The sequence below is a fragment of the Bos mutus genome, chromosome 18 (assembly GCF_027580195.1).
Source record: "Bos mutus isolate GX-2022 chromosome 18, NWIPB_WYAK_1.1, whole genome shotgun sequence".
In the NCBI taxonomy this organism is placed as follows: Eukaryota; Metazoa; Chordata; class Mammalia; order Artiodactyla; family Bovidae; genus Bos; species Bos mutus.
Genome location: NC_091634.1, coordinates 12,437,863 through 12,453,541, shown reverse-complemented (window position 1 = coordinate 12,453,541; position 15,679 = coordinate 12,437,863). Strand labels below are relative to the sequence as shown.

At 44.3% G+C, this 15,679-nt stretch overlaps 1 pseudogene; it reads right to left on the bottom strand.

Annotated features, from left to right (window-relative positions):
• LOC102281961 (cytochrome P450 2B11-like) overlaps positions 1–15,679 on the bottom strand; it is a 28,974-nt pseudogene that overhangs the window by 10,203 nt on the left and 3,092 nt on the right.

Genomic DNA, 15,679 nt, shown 5'->3' with positions numbered 1-15,679 from the left:
TACGGATCTGATCTTACTGACCAGGCCATAGAAAAACCTGAGGAGGAATGGTTTACTCATGTCAGTAGTTGCCTTAAAGATAGAGTTGGGAGGGCTGCTGCTGCTGCTGCTAAATCGCTTCAGTCGTGTCCGACTCTGTGCGACCCCATAGAGGGCAGTCTACCAGGCTCCGCCATCCCTGGGATTCTCCAGGCAAGAACACTGGAGTGGGTTGCCATTTCCTTCTCCAATGCATGAAAGTGAAAAGTGAAAGTGAAGTTGCTCAGTCGTGTCCGACTCTTAGCGACCCCATGGACTGCAGCCCACCAGGCTCCTCCATCCATGGGATTTTCCAGGCAAGAATACTGGAGTGGGGTGCCATTGCCTTCTCCATTGGGAGGGCAGGCCATGCTATTATGAACCCTTATACTTCGTAAAAGCAAAACCTTTATCAGTAATACTTCATCCCAAAGGGCTGAGCTAATAGCCCCAACTTGAGCCTTAACCTTAGGGGAAGGAAAGATTATAAATATATACAGAGACTCAAAATATGCCTTCCTTGTCTTATACATGCCCATGCTACCATATGAAAAGAAAGAGGATTTTTATATGCAAAAAATTCCCCTGTAAAATATGGACCTGCGATTTTACAGCTCATAGAAAGGGCTCAAAAGCCAAAACTAGTAGTAGTTATTCCCTGCTGTGGACACCAAAAGGAAAATTCACAAATTACCCAGGGGAACAAAAAACGGCAGATCGGGAGGCAAAGAAAACAGCCACAGACCTGATGACCATTAAAGATGTGTGTGTGTGTGTGTGTGTGTGTGCGCGCGTGTGTTTAGTTGCTGAGTCATGTCCAACTCTTTGAGACCCCATGGACTGCAGCCTTCCAGGCTCCTCTTATCCATGGGATTTCCCAGGCAAGCATACTGGAATGGTTGCCGTATCCTTCTCCAGGGGATCTTCCTGACTCAGGTATCAGTGGAAACAAACATGGAGAAAATTTGACAACAAGCTGCTAGGCTTCAGCAGACAAATAACCACCAATCCTGTTATTTAATATAGGAGAGAAAATTAGAAACTGATTCTCTACTTTGTTCTACAGGATCCTATGAGGTTTAACAAACTTGCTGGCAGCAGGTTTTCATTTTCTTATAACGCTTTTTCTTTTCCAGTCATACAAATTCATATTACTACGTATGTCTCATGCTCTGTTATCTACCCTACTGTGGTCAACCTATGACTAAGAATTTTTGGTCCAATAAAGACATCTGGGACCAATAGGTCCAGAACTTCCATTATAAAAATAGAGAAACATATTAAACTTGAATCTCGAGATTAACAAAAATATATACCAAAGCAGAGTGGCTTCTTGAAAGGGGTGACATCGCCTCCCCATCTGGTCAACGGTTAAGAAAGCCCTTCCAACGTTAATGTGGTTCCTTTCCTTTCTAGACCCTTCAAGGCTATTGTTGTTCTTCTTTTCAGCCCCTGTTTGTTTAAAGGTTAGGTTAAGTTTGTGTCTTCCAGGCTCCAATAGTTGGAACTAAACCTTATGATTACTCAAGGAAATCAGCCCATTCCAGCAGAGTGGTCCAGGTCCCTACAGGTCTGAGAATATTCAGTGAGGGATTCTATAAGCTAGGGAAGGCTAGGGTCTCTCCAGCAGAAAGAAGTTTCAGAAGAGGAGACAGTCAATCCCTGACCCCTTACGAACAACAGTTTAGAATGGGTCAGGGGAGATGAGGACGACCTGGGATCTGGATGCTTCACCTCAGGGCTTGCACTTGGGCACACCTCTCCTCCAGCAATAAAGTACAAAGTACCTATTTGTTGTTCAGTCACCAAGTCATGTCTGAATCTTTGCAACCCCGTGAACTGCACCACACCATGTTTCCCTGTCATTCATTATCTCTGGGAGTTTGTTCAAACTCATGTCCATTGAGTTAATGATACTATCTAACCACCTCATCCTCTTACACCCCCTTCTCCTCTTGCCCTCAATCTTTCCCAGCATCAGGGTCTTTTCCAATGAGTTGGCTCTTTGCATCAAGTGGCCAAAGTATTGGAGCTTCGGCATCAGTCTTTCCAATGAATTTTCAGGGTTGATTTCCCTTAGGATTGGGCTTCCATGATAGCTCAGTTGGTAAAGAATCCACCTGCAATGCAGGAGACCCCAGTTTGATTCCTGGGTCAGGAAGATCCGCTGGAGAAGGGATAGGCTACCCATTCCAGTATTCTTGGGCTTCCCTTGTGGCTCAGCCAGTAAAGAATCCCCTGCAATGCAGGAGACCTGGGTTCAATCCCTGTGTTGGGAAGATCCCCTGGAGAAGGGAAAGGCTACCCACTCCAGTATTATGGGCTGGAGAATTCCATGGACTGTATAGTCCATGGGGTCGCAAAGAGTCAGACACGACTGAGTGACTTTCACTTCATTCCCTTAGGATTGACTGATTTGGTCCACTGATGAAGGAATACATAAAAGTGGTTTTTCCACATAACACAATACTATTCAGCCATGAAGGAAATGAAGTACTGATACCTGCCAAAATGTGAATGAAACTTAAAAACATTAAGCTAAATGAAAAAGCCGAAACAATCACTTCATGTATAATGCCATTTATATTAAATTTCCAGAATTGATGAGTTCATCTGAAAAATAAAAGCCAAAGGCATAGTCATGGTTGTCAGGGGTTAATTGGAGGAGAGAATTGGGGACTGACATGTTAATGGCATGGAGGTTTTTATGGGGTGATGAAAATGTTTCAGAACAGATAAAATTGATGGTTACACAACATGATTGTACTAAATACCATTGAGGTGTACACCTTAAAATTGTTATGGTTAATGTTAAGATATGTGAATTTATCTAAAAGAGAGAGAGAGCAAAGGGAGAACAGATAGCCATTGGCCAGAGAGAACAGAACATTATTTTGGTCTCATGGGTTTTAAAGGATAAAATCAAAGAGGGGAGGGAGATATTTAGAAGTCACACAGGAAAACAGCACTGAGGGCTGGACTAGCCATTTCAGTTTAAGGAGAGAGGAGGAGGGCAGGGGTGAGCAGAGTAAATGAGACAAAGAAGGGAGGCAGCAAACCTGGTGCTGCTGCTGCTGCTCTGGGTAAGCTTGGGTCTAAATCTTGTCCTCCTCTGGGGCTTCAGTTATCCAGACTGTGCTAGCGGGGTGGTAACACTGATATATTGTAGGTATTTCTTGACCCTGAAATATCCTCAACAACACAGGCCATCTGGGGATGAGGGTGACTACAGCAGGCTGGATGATGGGGAGACCACAGAAGGGACTTTCCACAGGAGAGAGTGAGCAGGGAGGAGTCAGGAGCCTGCACATATTAATTCTGGACAGAGGGAGGGGCTGCATACAAGGACTCAGAGGGGATCTGAGCCTCTTCCTGCCTTCCCCCTCCCCTGCAGGGTAGAAAGCTGACCTGGAACACAGGGGGCAGTCTCCCCAGCCCATTCACCCCTGGTGTAAGGTCAATGTTCACAGGGGCCTTGGGAAACCCCAAGGAGAAATTCTGCAGCAAGAGGTAAAGATGAGGAAGGGCTGGAGCGGGCCAAACTCTCACCCAGACAGAGGCATTTTCCTGCAGGTGTAAGGGAGACAGTGTCAATGAGGAGAGCCCCACAGAGCACTTGGTTGCCCACTGTGAAAATCTAAGGATATTTGCATGCTCATTTACATAGATTTACATGTCAAGCACTTCTAATTCTATGTTGGTGATGGTTAGTTGCTAAGTTGTGTCCAACTCTTCACAACCCCATGGTCCTCCGTCCATGGGATTTTCCAGGGAAGAGTACTTGCCGGGAGCTGGCATATTGCATATTGAGTGCATATTGCATATTGAGTGCAGCACTTTCCACAGCATCATCTTTCAGGATCTGGAATAGCTCAACTGGAATTCTATCACTGCAGGGAGCCAGCACGAGGAGCTCCACCCATGACAAAGGTCTTGAGGAAGGAGGCTCGGCATATGCAAAGGCGGGATCGAGCCTCAAGAGTCTCCCTGGAAATTCTCGAGCATCTACCCCCAAAACCAGAGTCTGCCTACTTTCTGCTTTGTGCTTTCACCCACACCTCTGACTTTACGGGGGGCTGTCCCCCACTACCTCTCTGAAAAAAGAGTTAGCTTACAGCTCCAGTTAATAATTCCTGGGTGTGACAGTGTTTGAACCTACAAACTCCTTTGGAAATCCTCTAGCCTGCCTGAATAGGTTTTTCCGGCCACATGTGATTGTTCAGAGCCTCCCAACTGTGAGAGGCAGGAGATGTTCTAAACTGTCTAAACACAGATTCTTTTGAGTAGTTAAAAGATTGATTAGAAATTGTATTGGTGAAGGGTTTTTCACTTACTGGGCCAATGTTAGCTGCTAAGTCTCCATACCCCTTACCTACTGTGTCCTTGGCAGTGTATTGATTGATACAATGGGTGTATAGAAATGTAAGTAGTAGCCTCAATGTTTGTAACTTTGGACCCTTGAGTTAATTCTTTTCTTGATTGAGCCCACCTCACCATTGCCCTATAGGAACGCAGCTTTGTCCAATGCTTTTTTGGAGGCTGGTGCCTGACTTTGGAATAATCACCTTTAGAGAAATATGTTTCTTAAAATGTTAACAGGCCATGATGTAAATCACCTGAACTTTTGCATATGATAAGTTTGAAAGCCTGGCTTCAATTAGAACCAGGAACTGCTGTCCTTGCATGACTCCACCCCTTCCCCCATTATCCTCTATGCATAACTTATGGTATAAAAACTACTTTGGAAAATAAAGTGCGGGCCTTGTTCACCGAAACTTGGTCTCCCCATGTCGCGCTCTCTCTCACTCTGGCTGAGTTTCCATCTGGAGCGCGGAACCCACCATGCTTACTAATTATGCCTGGGCTTCTAAGATCCGACCAGGGAGGCCTCAGTGTCTCCTCCGGGAGAACGGAAGGACGCCTGCGGCCTACGTAAGTGGTGCAAACTTCTTGTCTTGAAGTTTTATTGGTCTCCCGCGTAAACCAAGCTACTCAGCCTCTTTTCTCCACTGAATTTCCTCACTGAGCTATCCTCATTCTATTACTCTTTATATCTTTGATAAATATTTAAATAAATAGGTTGCCTATGCCGTCTCTCCTTCGAATACCCTGGATCAGCCAGGGCTGGACCTGGGCAAGTACTGGCGTGGGTTGCCATTTCCTCCTCCAGAGGACCTTCCCAGAGAGGGGTAGAGGGGAGCTGAAACCTCTGGCCTACTCTGGTGTAGGTGGGGACTTGGCTGATCAAATACTGACCTACTTCTACCCAGTGGATACATGGTGCTTGCTCTAAGCTTCTGAGTGTCCACACTCTTCTGGTCACTTCAACCCTCCTCCCAGCACCCTGGTCCTGCCCACCATCAGCAAGCAACAGAGTCAGCCTCCCAGACTCAATCCCTACACCCCAACCCATGGAGGTACTGTCTAGTCATGCCCACATCATGCTTGATAGAGACTTTAAATAACACCCTGCCCACATTTGCACCCATTTTTCTGACTCTCATGACCACTCCTCACATCGTCCTGCCACACGGGGTCAACTATCACCAATGGGTCCATCTAGGTGGAACCCTGAATATCCTTGACCGACTTCAGCACAGGCTGTGTCCACTGGAGTATCCAAGAGAGGGACCAGCATGTTCCTGGGTTGGGCAAGAGTTTCAACTGCATCTTGTTGACCCACAGTCTCATGGGAAGGAAAGGAGCCCAGAGAGCTGCCTTGTGTGTGTGGCCAAGTTCATTACTGTTCATTCATTAAGTATTCCCAGTACATCTCTTGGTGCATAAACTTCTCTGCCACATTGAACTTGGATGAGATTTCCTTTATCTGCTGAAATGAGGTCTAAACTTATGCATGTCATACATTTTTCCCTGTTTCTTCATATGTCAGGAGAGAGTCCCCACTAGCCCCCATTTCTACATGACTGTTATGGTCAGGGATGGGCACGTAGCATGAGCAGGAAAATAATAACCTTTTAATTTTAAGTTGTTGAGATATTCAGATTATTTATTACAGCCTAGCCCCGCCCTGACCTCCGCAGAACATGACTTCCTACCGGGCCTTGAGCAAGTAACCTGCTCACCCTGCCAGCCTCTCTTGTTCCACTTCTACAACATAGAATGATTCAACACTGAGACAGCGACTATTTTTTAAGCGATCAAAGGAGGAAGACAATTTGATCCTCTTGACAAGAGCTGAAAAGATTATTGAGAATACTCAGTGTAATATCTTGGTTAAAAATTTAAAAAGAATTTACTGTAAAATATGGAGAAAAAAACATTTCCTTAGTTTGATTTACAGTTGAGAAAAATATATGGTAGAGTAGCCATAAAATATCTGGAATAGGCAATAGCCAGCATTCAGCTTCATAGAGAAAATAAAAATATTCTCCTTAAAGTTAGGACTTGGACAAGATTGCTCACTATCAGTGCTATTGCTTCATGTGATTCCAGAAGTGCTAGTCCTTGATATTAGGGAAAACATGACATGTGACCTTAACATAAGAAACAATTAACTCAAAATATCATCATTTACAGCTGCTAACATCAGTTATTAGGAAAATCCAAGAGAATAAAATGAAACATTATAAGGTATAAAAGTAATATAGGGAATTTGTTCAATTACGACAGACATACACACCCCAAAAGGTGAGTGGATTTCTGATATACTTAGTAAAACAATTTGAAATGCCTTTAGAAGAGTGCTCTGGACTGAAGCCTATCTTCCCAAAATTTATATGTTGCAGTCCTAATGCCCACGGCGGTATCTTGAGAAGGGATCTGGGAGGTAATTAGGTTTAAATTAGCTCATTAGGGTGGGGTCTCCCTGAGAGGAGAGCGTTCTTAGAAGAAGAAGTAAGACCACGGTCCCCAGGCTGCATGCGAATCCACAGCAAGATAGTGGCCGCATGCAAACCACGAAGAGACCTCACCAGAACCTGACCATGCTGGCTCCCTGATTGCAGACTTGTGGCTTCCAGACCTGTGAGAAAATAAATTTATTTTTTTTAAGCCACCCAGTCTACGGCATTTTGTTATGGCAGCCCACAGCTGAGCTGACAAAGAGGCCCTACAAACAATAGCCACAATCTTCTCCCATGTTTCTTAGGAATAAATTTAGCAAAAAATATGCAAAACCTAGTTTTAAAAAAGTTCAAGATGCCACCAGTGGTACAAGGACTAAATGAACACACTATCTTTTATCTGCTTCTGCTGCTGCTTAGGACATATCAAAAATGGGCTTCAGGTGGTGCTCATGGTAAAGAATCCGTCTGCCAATGCAGGAAACATAAGAGACACCTGTTAGATCCCTGGGTCCTGGGTCGGGAAGATCTGGAGAATGGCATGGCAATCCACTCAGGTCTACTTGCCTGGAGAATCCCATGGACAGAGGAGCCTTGCAGGCTACAGTCCATAGGGTCGCAAGAGTCAGACATGACTTAGTGACTAAACCATTACTATCAAAAATGGAGATTTGGCAAAGCATCAGAATCAAAATACAAATTTAGATTAATCCTAGTAGAATCCCAGTGGGATATTTTGGGACTTTGACAAAATAATTCTAAAATACACTCAAGAAAAATAAAATGTGTTACAAAAAAAAAAAAAGGAAGAGTAATGTCCCCTGGAAAATATTTAAATATATGTACAGATATAATATTAATAATTCAAAGAATATTATATAGCTGAAAAAGACAGATTAGAGAATCAGTGTGGATATGGATTATTACAAAAAAAAAAGAACCCCAAAACAGAAATAGACCTGAGGAGAATAACCACTTCAAATATGATGAATTTCAAGTCAGTGGCCAAAACTGAATTATTTCATAAGTGATGATAACAGAATAATCCTAGGAATGCATTTTGAATCAGGGTTAACCTAGGACTGAATATTCCTTACATTTCTGTGCCTTAAGTGTCTCATATATCTCACTCTAGTCTTGCTTGTATTTTTAAATATGAAATCAGCTAACAAGAAACAAATTAAGGAGTTTTCTTTCTTTTTCTTCCTTTCTTGTTACTTTTAATTAAGTTACCTACCTCTTATCTATTTACCTATCCACCACCTACCTTTGTGTGTGAGCAAATATTAATAAAACCATTAAAGGACATTCTCTGTAGTACTAATAGGTCAGGTTTAGTGATGAATTACGGACGATTTTCACTTTTACTTCATACCTCATTTTTTGTATAAAAATGAGAGAAATGTCATTATTTAATTTTGAAAGAAAAATTATAAACACCTTTCCCCATTCTTGCCACATAGGAGGTGCTCAATATTGGATCATTTATTTGTCTGTTCTCTGTGTGCAATTATGTTTCTCTGCCTCTCACTTTATCTCTATCACTGACTGAGTCTCCATCTTCCTTCCCCATCATACATCATCCCTATCCTTCCCCCTCACACTATTCTTATCTCTGAAGATGTCTTGCTTTCTCTTCCCTTTAGACTCCTCATCTTCTCCCAAACTGTTCACACAGGGTTTGGAGTTGGATCAAGAGAGTCACATACAGAGTGGGAGTGAGCAGACATTCCCATGGGGGAGAAAGAGCATGACTTACTTATGGAGAATGGAATGAAGACTTGTGGCTTCTTGAACTTCCCCTGAGCATCCAGGAAGTGGCCAGGGTAGAAGGCATCTGGCTTCTCAAAGTGGCGTGGGTCATGGACGGCAGAACTCAGGATGGGGTACACAGTAATGCCCTAAGAGGACGTCAAAGACAAATGGGCCCACATGGCCATCAACAAAGAGCGGCTGGATTTTCAGCAGATAAGGAGCTTCACTTACTGTGTGGCTCTATAGTTGGTGGCAGGAATGTTGAAATAATTCTGCCCTAGTTGGTCAATAGTGTCCCATCCCTCCAGGTATCCTCACCAACCACCCTGATTCCTTATCCCCAAGACCCCTGGGTCTTCTTTATGATCTGTCGACTGAAAGGTTCACATCTGACTCAACAGAGCCCTGTAAGAAGCTGTCTCCAGGACTTCACACTGGGGCCTGAATATAATCAGATGGGTGCTGTTCATTGGGCAATTTGATACTGTTCATTGGGCAAATTGATACATTATATCAACTTGATACACAAATATCAGGTGTATCTAGATGCACCTGATCACCTAGATATCTAGGTGATACACCTAGAAACACCAATACTCAGTAACATAATCAAGGATGAAGATAAGAGTTAGAACATAGGCATTGACCTGAAAAATATATCTACAGAGTATGGTTATATTTCAAAATGAAAGCCACACACACAAATTGCAAATTACATTGGTATGGACATAAAGACCAGAGGGGAAGGTGACATGAATGCTGGACACATAAATTGCATAGTAACAGATGCAGTAGGAACCAATCATTGTGTTTATAGGTATATATAAACATATGGGTTCATATAAAGGAGAGATTATAACACAGATTATAAAACCAGTCAACTGTATCAGAGCAGATCAGATCAGTCGCTCAGTCATGTCCGACTCTTTGCGACCCCATGAATCGCAGCACGCCAGGTCTCCCTGTCCCTCACCAACTCCCGGAGTTTACTCAGACTCAAGTCCATCGAGTCAGTGATGCCATCCAGCCATCTCATCCTCTGTTGTCCCCTTCTTCTCCTGCCCCCAATCCCTCCCAGCATCACAGTCTTTTCCAATGAGTCAACTCTTTGCATGAGGTGGCCAAAGTACTGCAGTTTCAGCTTTAGCATCATTCCTTCCAAAGAAATCCCAGGGCTGATCTCCTTCAGAATGGACTGGTTGGATGTCCTTGCAGTCCAAGGGACCCTCAAGAGTCTTCTCCAACACCACAGTTCAAAAGCATCAATTCTTCGGCGCTCAGCCTTCTTCACAGTCCAACTCTCACATCCATACATGACCACAGTCATAAGAAACGCTGGACTGGAAGAAACACAAGCTGGAATCAAGATTGCCAGGACAAATATCAATAACCTCAGATATGCAGATGACACCACCCTTATGGCAGAAACTGAAGAGGAACTAAGAAGCCTCTTGATGAAAGTGCAAGTGGAGAGTGAAAAAGTTGGCTTAAAGCTCAACATTCAGAAAACGAAGATCATGGCATCCGGTCCCATCACTTCATGGCGAATAGATGGGGAAACAGTGGAAACAGTGTCAGACTTTATTTTTCTGGGCTCCAAAATCACTGCAGATGGTGACTGCAGCCATGAAATTAAAATATGCTTACTCCTTGGAAGGAAAGTTATGACCAACCTAGATAGCATATTCAAAAGCAGAGACGTTACTTTGCCAACAAAGGTTCGTCTAGTCAAGGCTATGGTTTTTCCTGTGGTCGACTGTATAACAAGTTTCAATAAGTACATGGTACTTTTTTCAGCAAACATAACATCTTGTAAAGGTGAAAAAAGAAAAAAAATACAACAGAGCAAAAGGGAGAGGACTTTTCTATTTCTAAAATCTCCCTCCCTCCCACAAAAATCTGGAAATAAGAATTCTTCTTGTAGTCACGAACCTGACACAAACCATAAGACTGGAGGTGGCCAACACCTTCTAACCAATAGTCTGTGGCCCTCTGGTCTCACATTATTATTTGAGACCAGATTATATAATATATATAATGAGAGATAATAATTATCTCTCATTATTTGGGAAATAATATCCCCGGAAGTGAGTGTCCCTGATGACAGAGTAGGGTAGGCCAAGTGGGACAGAGTCAATGAATCTGAAGCTCATGGATGACAGCATCTGTATAAGGCATGTTTACCCGATCTTCCAGTGCTGAGAGATGGTGTGCACCAATTACTCTGTCGATTTCTGCCTGGACTTCCTCTAAGGATGGTTAGGGTGGGAGGAGGGTATGTCAATAAATATCCATAACAGTGGACTCAACCAAGTGACCTAAAAATGACCTGCAGCCTGATGGGAGGATCTTGTAAATTCTTTACTAAAGATGTTAGGCTACCATTCCTTCTTAATGAAAGCATCAAAAAGGAAGTTAGAAGCTTCTTTGAGGGAAGTCTTGTGTGATGTTTCCACTCTAGTTACAACATAAGGATAACTTGGATAAAGATGGGTGGGTGGAAATTCATTCAACACTTCAGGATGTGTTTTTTTCTTTTCAGCTAAAAATGAGTTGCAGGTAAAACTGGTGTCATCTCTTTTTGTCCCACTCACATGCTATGTAATTTTATATACGTCATTCCCCACTCTGGCCTTAAATTCATTCTTGTGAAATAACGGTGTCTGATCAGGTGAGAGCATCTCCAAGTCTGATCTGCAGACCATTAACTTGAATGGAGGGGCTCTTTAATTAATTGTAAATGGGCAATATACTTCAGAAAGTCAAGTTTTTTTTGTCAAACTCAAAGAGTAGCTGTCAAAAACCATGTACTTTCGTAAACTGGCGTAATCCACTTCAAATGCTTTGTGCTTTTATTATAAGCCCAAATAGCAGTGATTTTTTATTTTTCAGACTACTCAGGACAAAAGTTATTTGTCTTAGTTCATCAGACAACCACCTTCCAGTATGGCCTCAGGGACACTCAACCCTCCATCGTCCCCACCTCCCATAAGCCCAGCTCACCTAAAGACATCAGGATTTTTAAGGAGTAGAAACCCATAGCTGAGAGTGGCGCTGGAGGTCTCTGTGCCAGCAATGAACAGTGAGAGCACTGTGTTAAGGAGATTTTTCTGGTGAAACTCACTCTCAGGATCTGAGTGCTCCTAGAGACAGTGATGGACGCTTCTTAATGTCTCGCCTTGCAAAGATTTCACTTTTTAGAGTCTTCTTCCCTCTCTACCAGCACCACATTCCTCTGTGCCCATCATTCTTTTTCCTGGTCTGTTTTTCTCTAGCCAAGGCCAATAAGATACTAAAGGGTGAGCTCTGGAGCCAAAGCTCTGGATTTAAAACACAGGTCCTACTGTGTGCCTTTATGCAAGAAATAAAAATTCTATGTGCTTAGTTTATCAGGTGGGTTGTCATGATATAATGTATAATAAGCTCAATGGGCTTCCCTAGTAGCTCAGATGGCAAAAAATCTGCCTGCAATGCAGGAGACCCAGGTTTGATCCCTGGGTCAGGAAGATCCTCTGGAGAAGGAAATGGCAACCACTCCAGTATTCTTGCCTGGAGAATTCCAATCTGAGGAGCCTGGCAGGTTACAGTCCATGGGCTCACAAAGAGTTGGACACAACTGAACGACTAACACTTTTACTTTTCAAGCTCAATGAATGTAGAGTTTAAATTGTTGATATTGTTGTTCTCGTGTTGTTGTTTTTCTGTCTTTGGATGTCATTGCACTCCTGTTTGGCCCTTGCAGCTGACATTCCAGAGATGCGAATGAAGACATTTAACAACTGCCAAGCTTCCCTGGTAGCTCAGCTGGTAAAGAATCTGCCTGCAATGCAGGAGACCCCACTTGGATTCCTGGGTAGGGAAGATTCCCTGGAGAAGGGATAGGTTCCCCACTCCAGTATTCTTGGGCTTTCATGGTGGCTCAGTCAGTAAAGAATCTGCCTGCAATGCTGGAGACCTGGGTTGGGAAGATTCCCGCTGGAGGAGGGCATGGCCACCCACCCCAGTATTCTTGCCTGGAGAAGCCCCATGGACAGAGGACCCTGGTGGGCTGCAGTCCATGGGGTCACAAAGGGTTGGATACCACTGAGCCACTAAACACAGCACAGCACATGGCACATGCCAGACCAAGCAGAACAGCCACTGGTCTCTATCAATCTGCATATACGTGGAGCCTGACCAATCAGAACAGACTTGACTCTGTCAGAACTGGGGAAGGAGTGAGCTGTGTCTCAGAGAGAGCTTACTGGACACATGTTAACTGCTTAATTACCAGCTCTTTAAAGGCTGCTGGGAGGAAGGCTTGGGGAGGCATAGGAAAAAATGGTGGGAGATTATGGACCTTGGCTTTCTTGCTAATCCTTAGGGAAATATTTCAACATTTAAAAAACATGTAATCACATCCAAAGATATTAGTTCAATGTCAGTACAGTTTCCATCACTCCGTTTCCCATCCCCAATGCCCATCTGGGGCAGGTCTTGTTTTGTTCATGCAAAGCAGGAAGGAATCCTTGAAGTCCTTAGGGCCACTGGGATCCAGCATCTTCTGGTGCCTCTCCCTGTTCTCAGTGATAAAATATTTCACCTCTTGAATCATGCTGTACAAGCATGTGTGTGTGCCAGGAAAGTGCTTTAAAATTCCCCGGGGAGATTTCCAACACCTACAGGGTGCAGACAAGGTCCCAGAACCCATTATACTCGCTGGACTGGTTCTGTGAGTGTTGATGTTCTGAGCTGCACATGTAGCAACAACAACAAAGGCTATTATTTACCCTGCAGACTTGGAAGGTGTGCCTCCCACCTGAGCATACTCACTCACACACATACACTGACACTCACACACACATTCATACACACACACAGTGCTGCATGGACCTCTGCATCCAGCCCCAGTCACCGTCTCATCTGCTGAGGTTTCTTCTCTCGAAGCCCATCCTTGTCCAAGGCCTGATTCTGACACCCAGACTGACGGATGGCTTCACCTGGGAGGGGTCAGGGCTTGGAGTGTGCACATAAAACTGATCTCTCAATGCCTTCTGCCTTTGGTGATCAGGACAGAAAGCATCTGACCTCTTCCAAGGGTCTACCCACCCTGATTCCTGGCCCACCGTGGAATCTTTAGCCTCACCTGGCTATGGAAGGAGCTGATAATGACAGAGCTTTCATTCATTAAATGTAGGAGCTGTAATAATTGAGGGGCCTGGTAATTAAAGTGCTTGCCAAAGACAATGGAGGAGATGATGTTCGCAGGGATGGAGTTCAAGAAGAAGTGGGGATCCAGGTAGGTCCCTGAGGAGAAGAGGTCTGTCATGGGGGTGCCCTGTATTGTCCTTCCAGGAGACTGACCTGACTGGTGCCAGCCTAGCTTGTTTGATGGTTTTCCTCTTTTTTTCTTTGCTTTCATTGTTCCTCTCTGTCTCCTATTTTTCTTTCTGGGAATGTCCACATCTGTGTCTCTTGTAGTTTTTCTTGCTCTCTGTCTTGGGCCGACTTTCTCTGGTCTTATCTTTGACTCTTTATTTCAGGCTCACCCCTTCTTCTCCGTTCTCTCTCCAACTCCCCATCTACCCTTGACCTCACTGACACTCCATGTTCTTCTGACTCTGTATCTCTCTTTACCTTTATCTTTGTATGGCTTTTTCTTGCAGTTTCTGCTCCCAGATTCATTTTGCCAGTGTCCTCAGTATCTCTGTCTTTTGTTTTCTCTCTGTCTCTGGTCTCTTGTGCTTCTGGCTGCTTTCTCTGCCTGTTTCTCTCTCTGTCTCTGCTAGTCTCACTTTGTCTCTCTCTCTACCATTTTCTGTTTTTCTGTCTGTGTCTCCTTCTCTCTATTCCTGAACCTGTCTCCGCATTTCTCTCTTCTTCTTTCTGTCCCCATCTCACCCCCACCTCCACCCAGCCCGCACTCACCCTGGGATTTCCGAAGCTCCTCCACCAGACACTGAGACTCCTCCTTGATTCATTCCTCAATACTGTGCTTCCCCATCCCAAAGTCCTTCATGGTGGTTACAGAGAATCACTGTAGAACCTTCCAAGACTTTCCATTGGCAAACCCACACCTGATGGTGGGGCATGAAAGAAAGGTTTTGAAGGCGCATGGGATGTTCCCTCCTCCCCTCCCTAATCCTCACCCTCGTCCCCCACTCACCTGATCCCTGGAAGACAGGGTCAAGGATGGTGACTTGCACTCGGCCAGAGAACGCCTTGGCCTGATCCACCAGGGCCTCCCTCATCACCTCGTACCCCTACAGGATGACAGCAGGCCGAAACCCCAGGTGAACGGTAAAGACATCCCCGTATTTCTCCTGGAGCTGTGAGGGCAGAGTCCAGGTCTCACTCTCTAACTCAAGAGACGGATCTCCACCTAACCCCTGGATCACACCTCCCAGTTAGCCTACCCTGCAGGCTGCAGCCGCATCAGGGAAGAGCAGAGACTGGAACTCTGTGGTCTCCTCCGAGCCTCACATATATTACCTGACCCCGAGTATCCTCCTCTCTTGGCTTTTCCAAGAGCCCTCCTAGCTTTGCTTTTAAGAATTACAGAGACTGCTACATCCAAGCTATAGAATCTCTCCTTCTCAGCCCACACGGGACCACAGCTCAATGTCTCAAGTCTATCAGAATCTCTCTCTTCAAAGGAAACCCTCCTACACTGCTGGTGTAGCCACTATGGTGCAGCCACTGTAGAGAACAGAATGGATGTTCCTCAGAAATACTAAAAATAGAGTTTCCATATGACCCCGCCATCCCACTCCTAGGCATATGTCTGGAGAAAACCATAATTCAAAAAGATACATGCAGTCCAGTGTTTACTGCGGCACTATTTACAATAGCCAGGCCATGGAAGCAATGTCCATCCATAGAGGAGTGGATAAAAAAAGTGTGGCACATATATTCAATGGACAATTACTCAGCCATAAAAGAGAATGAAGTAATGCCATTTGCACTGACACAGATGAACCTGGGATTGTCAAACTGAGTGAAGTAAGGCAGATAGAAAAGGCAAATATATGGTGTCACATATACGTGGAATCTAAAAAAAATGGTGCTAAAACACCTAGACACAGTAACTGAGTCACAGATGTAGAAAACAAACTTATGGTTAC